The following is a 7,622-nucleotide window of genomic DNA, read 5'->3' as shown; positions in this document are numbered from 1 at the left end:
TTTCTCAAGTTGTTTTTTATATTCTCCTCGTTCGGTATCGAGTGAGACAAGTTTCTGAATAAGGAGATGCTGCTCTTGTTGGGCTGCAGCAAGAGGTTTGGCTATAGTGGCTCGATTTTGGAGAATGGTAGCAAGTTGTTCTTGAATTTGAGCCAATTCTGCTTCAAGTCTTGCTTCTTCCTGATCATGGAAAGCTTGTACAGAGATAGCATGAGAGATTTTCAGATCAAATTCTTTACGAGAAGATTGAATGGGTTGAGCAGTTACAAGAACATTGTCTATTTTTGATTTGGCTACGGCTTCTTCATTTTCAGTTTCTTGAAGTTGAAACTGAGACGCAGCACTCTCATTGAGAAGTGGTTTGAATTCTTGAATCGCAGCAGAATATGGTGTGTTGGTTGGGAGTTCAAAAGAGAATTTCAAAACATCAGCCAAGATTTGGTTGAGAATTGGATCATTAACCCAGGTGGTAGGAGGGTGATCCAAGAGTTTGATGAGTGATCGAAGTTGTTCCCGAGTGGTAGAATCTAATTCGATCAAAGGCCTTGATATAATAGGTTTTGAAATTGTTGGTGCAGGCACTGGTACTTTATCTTCTTAGATGATTTTATTTAAAACAGAAGTTAGATCTTCCAAAGCAGCACTAGTTGGAGTGGTAGGAACATTTGATGTTCCTAGTCTTGGTCCTGAGGAGTTTAGAGTGAAGGATCAGGTTGCAACTCTGGAGGGGTCTCTAATACCTTGGACCTAGAAAAATCTGAATTAGTAGTGTCGGCAGCCTTAGAAGTAGAGTCAGAATCTGGGACTGCTTGGTTCTCTTCAGTGAAAGCAGCTTGATTATTTGGTGAAGTTGTTTCAAGTCTGATGGTTTCTTCTGGAGTGTTGCAAAGGATTTGTTGTTGAATCAATCACTTGTGATGTGTGAGAAATAGGTGGAAAAGTGGCTGGAATTGTCTGAATGGGTCCTGTGAATTGAATGGAGTCATGTGATGTAGATTGTTCTTGGCCTTGTGGTTGTGGTAGAATTAATGGGTCGAGAATCCCAGCAGTTGCTGTTGAATGAGCAACATTGACAGGCTAATATAAAAGGTACACAATTATAAATTGAAAATTTATTTTAAATCAAAATATGATATGTGTAGAAATAATGGTATTACCTGAGAAAGCCTGGATCTTAATACTAGCCGAGAACCAGGATCAGAATCGGCTGCCTCTTTTGATGGAGAAGAGTTTGTGATAGCATCTTTATTGACTGGATCACTTTCGTCAGCGCTTTCACTCGATGTCAGTAGTACTAACTGATAAGAGATTTAGAATTAAATCTAGATAAAGATGTATAACTTATAGGGTTGTTAAGTTAAAGAGAGAAATTATGAAATTACCTTTCGAGAAGTTTTGGTAGGAGTTTTTCTACTTTTGGATGGTGGTGGTCGAGCAGCTTTAGCTTTTCTTTTTTAAGATCTTTTCGGGGAACCTTCAGTAGCAGGAAAAGTACGAATTGCAGTTTGCTAAATTTCTTCCAAGGTACGATTGTACCTGGAATAGTATGTAGCCCACCATTCAAAACAAAATTTGGTGATGTAGAAACTGCGATCGTACACTATGAAATTGAAGCGGTCCCTATGCTGCTGATTCTTTAAGAGGCAAGAATCAAAGTCTTCTTGGGTGGTTAAAGTAAAGTGACAGAAGGGTTCATCATTTCGAGGTTGTGGCGTTGGTATGGCTTGAGAAAGTCCAAATTGTCTGGCTGTCATATTTGGAGCATACAGGGTGATTTTGAATTTCTCCTTTTTGTGTAAAGGTAACCCTGTTGGTATTACTTGTAGAGCCAGCATGTTTGTCCAACTTTGATTTGCAAGATCATTTGCTTCATTGGTGTCTGGAAAGAGTAAATGGTCCAACCAAGCAGGACCACGGTTGCGACGTAAGAAGGGAGTGAAATTGAGTTGGTCATTGTCAAAATCTTTACAAGAATGGAAAAGGGAGAAAACAGCCCAAAATCTATCTTCATCTGATTCGGCATTAGGAAAATTTGGCTTGAACTCAATCAATCGAAAACCTTCAATGTATTGCTTGTCAGTGTTACCACTTGCAGGTTTTGTCATAAAATTTTCAAAAATGGCATTAAGCCATAGTTGGAGAAGCCATAAAGGGCCTTCTGCACTGATGATTTTGTTGTCTCGGAGGTCACAAATAAATTGACCGAGTTCTTCAAAAATGTGTCCTAAGAGAAGCTTGGCCAAATTGAAGGCTTTCCCTTCGTGAAGAAGAGTAGCTGGAGGAAGATAGATTCTCGACATTTGGAAACTTCGAGAGCAGAATAGGATGTCATTCAACCAATAAAATAGGAAGGCAACATGTTCATTATCAGTGATTTTTGTACCTTCTGCACCCATGTTGTGGGCAATGAAGTCACTGTAAAGGTTGGTCATGACCACAGTATATTGACGCTTTGATTTCATGTCAGAAGTACAGTCTGGGGAGTTGATCGAAAGCCCTATAATAGCAGCCACGTCCATAAGAGACATTCTAATCATTCCACATGGAAGGTGGAAGTTGTTAGTTGTTCTGTTCTAGAAACAGGTCACAGCCCCAATCATCCAAGGGTGAGTGGTTAGTGAAAAGTGGGAGAGCCTTAGTAATTCATGGATTCCTGAAGATTTCCAATCAGCATTTTTGGTGGGCTCAAGACACCGATACCAAGCTGTGAAATCATAGCCCCTAGGACTAATCTTCGGATTATTCCTGAAAGTTTTTTGATTAATAAAATGAGAAATATTGAAGGATTGATTTATCAAGAAATCTTTCCCTTTGGCACTTGGGAAGAAAGAGAGTTTTTTGTTCGCTTTTTTCTGAGATTCAATTGGTCCAAGGAAACAGTGTGTCTCGGCTCCAATGGTAAAATGAATTAGCATTCTGGTGTCTTTAGATGACAGATGGGGATCGTCGATGACCTCGTCATTGACCTGGTTGAGAATGTGAAGAGCTAGTGGAGACGGCAGTGTTGTTTCATGACTTTTTTCCTTATCTTGGGTGGTGGTTTGGGAAGAAGAACCAACCATTTTCAGTGAAGAGTAAAGACTGAAGATTTTGTGAGGAGATCTTAAGGTGTAGAGAGAACTCAGAGAATGATAGGGTTCAGGAAGTTTGAACAAAGGCAAGAATGATGAATTTAAACACACTGTAGCCGTTACTGTAGAAGGAATGTGAATAGAAGTAACTTCGTGGGGAAGGTGAGGTGGTGAGAGAAAGAGCGCAAGCCTTGGGAGACGTGTCGAATAAAGCAGTAGTAATGGGGTTTTTAATGATAATTATTGCTGATTTGAAAACTGACGTCTTTTAGATTAAGTGCTTTAATTTTCGATAATTTTGTCGAAAATAACCACATTAATCCAAGGGGGCAATTTGTTGATCGAAAAATATTTTCGATACAAGTAAGATGAATCGAAATAATTTGTATGGCCTTTTCGAGAAGATACAGGGTCGAGATAAAGTTGAAAGTAATCGGCTCTAATTTAAGTTTCGATTGTGCTACCGATCGGAAGAGCCAAATCGAGTAAGAGTCTCGATTCGAGGAATTAAGAAGAGCTTTCGAAAAGCTGTTCGAGTGTTGATTGGAGCGGGAAAGTTCGTGGCTTTTATCACATGAGGAAAATATTGGAAATATCCACAATCACGCAGCGGGAACAGTTATCAAGAGTGATTGTATTTCAAAATTCATAATTTCTTATTTAATTGTAATTAATTGTAATTTAATTAACCATTATGTAGCATAGTCTATAAATACTGTGAAGTGTTAGGGAATAGGGGTTGGAACTTTCACTAAAAAAAAAACACTCTAAGCATTCTCACATCTCAGCGATTCCTTGAATTTGCAATCGAGTTACACTTTCTGTAAGGTTCCTTTCACTTTCTTTTTCAATTTATTTTCTTTTCTGTAAAACTTAACGTTTCAATTAAGGTTATTATTCAAGTGTTCTTTACTTCCTTTGTTTATTTTATCTTTCTGTATTTTATTCTGTTTGATTAGCCTTTCAATTTAATTTAAATCGTCGTTATTACTTTTCTTTTAATTTTCAAGCAAATCTTTTTTTCATAATTTATTTAGTTTTTATTTAAGAACTTTAATTTTCGAATTGCACTTATCAATTTTACAAATTTATTTTATTCTTTCATTGTTGAAATTTGTCTAATCGAAGACGCTTTGATGCACTTCTAGAAAACTGGTACTCGCACAAAAGAGTTGGTTTTGCTTTCAGACCATTAGAATCGAACTATTATCAATTTGCTAAAAATCGATAAAATAATTTGATGTTAAAGTGTTGAAGAAGGAAAAGAAAACGATGATAATAATAATAATAATAATAATAATAATAATAATAATAATAATAATAATAATAATAGAAAAAGAGCAAACAAAGTAGAAAAGGAGAAGAAAAAAGAATAATAAAAACCGAAACAAGAATAAAAACATAAATGTATATATATATAAATTTAATTTGATTAGATTTTATTAAAAAAATAATTATATAATATTTCTCTTGTATTTTTTCGGTGATCCAATTAGCATTGTTTTTTATATAATTCACAAAGGTAAAAACTAAAAAGCCCACAAATTTAGTACCATCGCTGATTTCAAGCAAGTGGATAGTGGAGATAGCGTTGCGGAAAGGCGAGACAGGCGAAGTGTCAACTGCGGTTAGAGTGACGGTGAGTCAACAAAGACGCGGATTGGCGCTGTTGGGAGACGGGAGGTCGTCGACGGCAAAGTTGAAGATGCAGTCCGGTTGGTGCTAAGGAGACGAGACGGTTGGGGTGGCGGACTAGAGACGAACGAGCTTCGATGGCGTCACTAGCGCTCAGAGTTCCGATCACGGCGCTGTGTTGCTGAGGAGATGAAGCTGCAGCGAAGGCCACAAGTCCAGACTCTCTCGCGCAAAGGGGGTGGGGAGCAGGTTGGTTTTCGGGTCGGTTCAAAACATGGATCTTCTGTCTTGGAGTTGGGCTGGGCTGCGCTGTTGGCCCGGATCAAAGGTAATTAAAAAGCAAGTCGATAGTTAATCATTGCACGCCAATGAACTCAAGCGGCACAAGTTTCTCCCTTTTATTAAGAAGTCTCAAATTTAAACCTCATTTAGTACAAACTTGACCAAAAAAAAGAAATATTATGTGTGTGTGAATATGATGTGTATGAGTGTGTAACTTAAAATTGGGGGTTGTTCAATTCATTGACAAAAAAAATCATTGGACAAAAGATTCATAAGTGCAGCAGCAGTGCAGCACTCTATCCTTTAGCTCCAGTGACAATGCAAGAGTGAAGACCATAACTTTTTCATAACTTTTAAATGCTGTAGATCATAAAAAATGCTTGTTATAGTACTTAAAAAATATTTTTAATTAAATAATTAATTTTAAATTTTAAAATATAAAAATAAAAAAATTATAAATATTTAAATTTTATTATAAAAAATAAATTAGATAAAAATTAAATATTAAATAAAAAATACCATAAAATTGATCATTATAAAAACATTGAATAATCAATTCTGAAAATTTTACTCTAACAAATAAATCAGTTTCGAGTTCATTTGTCGGTAGAATAATTACCCAGATCAGACCCTAAAGATTTTAAAAATAGACATTTTAGTACCAAAAAAAATTAATATTCAAATCAATCCCCAACGTTTTTTCTGTTAGACATAATAATCTTTCGTTCAAAAATAAAATAAAATAAAATAATAAAATTATTATTATTATTAATTACATAATAATATTGTACTATAATTTTTTGTATTTTTTGAACAACAATAATAATAAATTTATTCATTAGATTCTTTTATATATATATATATATATATATATATATAGTCACTCAATAATAATAATAATAATAATAATAATAATAATAATAATAATAATAATAAAATCATTAGAGATTATTTTACAAAAAATTCAAAGTTAAAGTCATTTGATATTTTTATATTTAATATAATAAAAAATATTCTATTTTAAAAAATATATTTATATTAAAAGAAATATTTATTTAATATAAATCCAAATTAAAATATTTTTTAATACAAACATATTTTTTTTACACTGGACATTTTTGATTATATTAAATACAAAAATATCAAATAATTTTAATTTTAAATTTCTTGTAGAATAATCTCTAATAATTTTATTAATTATTATTATTATTATTATTATTATTGAGTGACTATATATATAATAAATAAATTTATCATTATTTTTGTTCAAAGAATACAAAAGATATAGTACAATATTATTGTACAATTAATAATAGTAATAATAATAATTATTTTATTTTATTTTATTTTTGGATGGAGGAGTGTTATATCTAACGGAGAGAAACGTTGGGGATTGCTTTGTATATTAATATTTTTTGGGACTAAAATGTCCATTTTTAAAATCTTTGAGGACTAATCTGGTTAATTACTCTGCTGGAAAATAAACTTGGGACTAATTGGTCTCTGTCGGAGTAAAACTTTAGGAATTGATCTGTGTATTAATTTTTCTTAGGGACTAAAATGTTCAATTTTAAAATTCTTTGATTTGGGTAATTACTCTATTTTTTTAATATGGTAATTTTGAACGTTTTTAAAATATAAAAAGTACAAAAGTTACTATTATATCGAAAAATAATATTTTCGATTAAGATGTTATTGAATTCTTTGATAAGCCAATGTTTGATAAGTTTAGACTTCGATCATTGCCAAGTGCCAAAATAATATTTCGGTGAACTTCCAGGTGGAGTTGTATTGGATTTTTTGAAGATGGTCAATTGATGAAAAAGAGGATTCTAATCCATTAGGACTCATCGAGAGAGTGAAGCAATCCAAAAAAGTTACTAAGTGAAGATAGTTGGCGGAAGTTACAGACTTAAAGAACGGGAACGGTTATTCAATGATCAACCGCACGTGAAAGTTATATTTGAATTTGATTGGTCGAGGACTTCTATAAATGGGTGAAAGCTCGAAGGAAAAAAAGATTCGAATCTTTTCGGAGAAAACACTCACACTCACTCACATCTCAGTGACTTTCTGAGTCAGTCAAGAGTCTTTTTCTTTGAAGAGTTACTTTTATGTCTTTACTTTTCATTTAAATTCCCTGCAACTTTTTTTTTCATGCAATTTATCTTCTTTGCAATGTTATTTCGATTCTTTTAAATTCAGCAACTTTTATCCTTTCCCGTCTTTACCTTTCAATTGTCCTTTATTTTTTCTAAACACTTTTCCTTTATTTAATTTGATTTTTCTTTTATTCAAGATATTTAAATTTTACTATTCACTTTGAATTTCTGCAAAGCTTGGTTCCTTCTACTTCGCCACTGTGAAAGACATGGATTTTGATGCAAAATAAAACTGGTACTCACAAAGAGGAGTAGGTTTCGCTCCCAGGCCATTAGATATCGAACCACCATCAATTTGTTAAAAATCGACAAAATAAATTGGCATGCCCGGTGGGACAATTTTAAATTTTAATTGTGTCAAAATCTTTTGTTTTCCACTGTTTCATTATACGTGCAGTGTTGATATTTGGTGCATGCGATTAAGAAGTGGTAGAATTGTTACCATGTCTGACGAAATTTCAAATGGCAATGC

The 7,622-nt window shown here is 33.5% G+C and overlaps 1 long non-coding RNA gene across 1 annotated transcript; it reads left to right on the top strand.

Moving 5' to 3' along the window:
- Nucleotides 1-4,517: 4,517 nt before the first annotated feature.
- Nucleotides 4,518-7,280, top strand: LOC140184557 (uncharacterized). The gene is made up of 2 exons (XR_011881622.1): nt 4,518-5,034; nt 6,769-7,280. It is a non-coding gene; the product is annotated as an uncharacterized lncRNA (long non-coding RNA).
- Nucleotides 7,281-7,622: the final 342 nt, after the last annotated feature.

This window comes from Arachis hypogaea, chromosome 5, assembly GCF_003086295.3.
Source record: "Arachis hypogaea cultivar Tifrunner chromosome 5, arahy.Tifrunner.gnm2.J5K5, whole genome shotgun sequence".
Classification (NCBI taxonomy): domain Eukaryota; kingdom Viridiplantae; phylum Streptophyta; class Magnoliopsida; order Fabales; family Fabaceae; genus Arachis; species Arachis hypogaea.
This window is presented reverse-complemented; position numbering and strand designations above follow the sequence as displayed.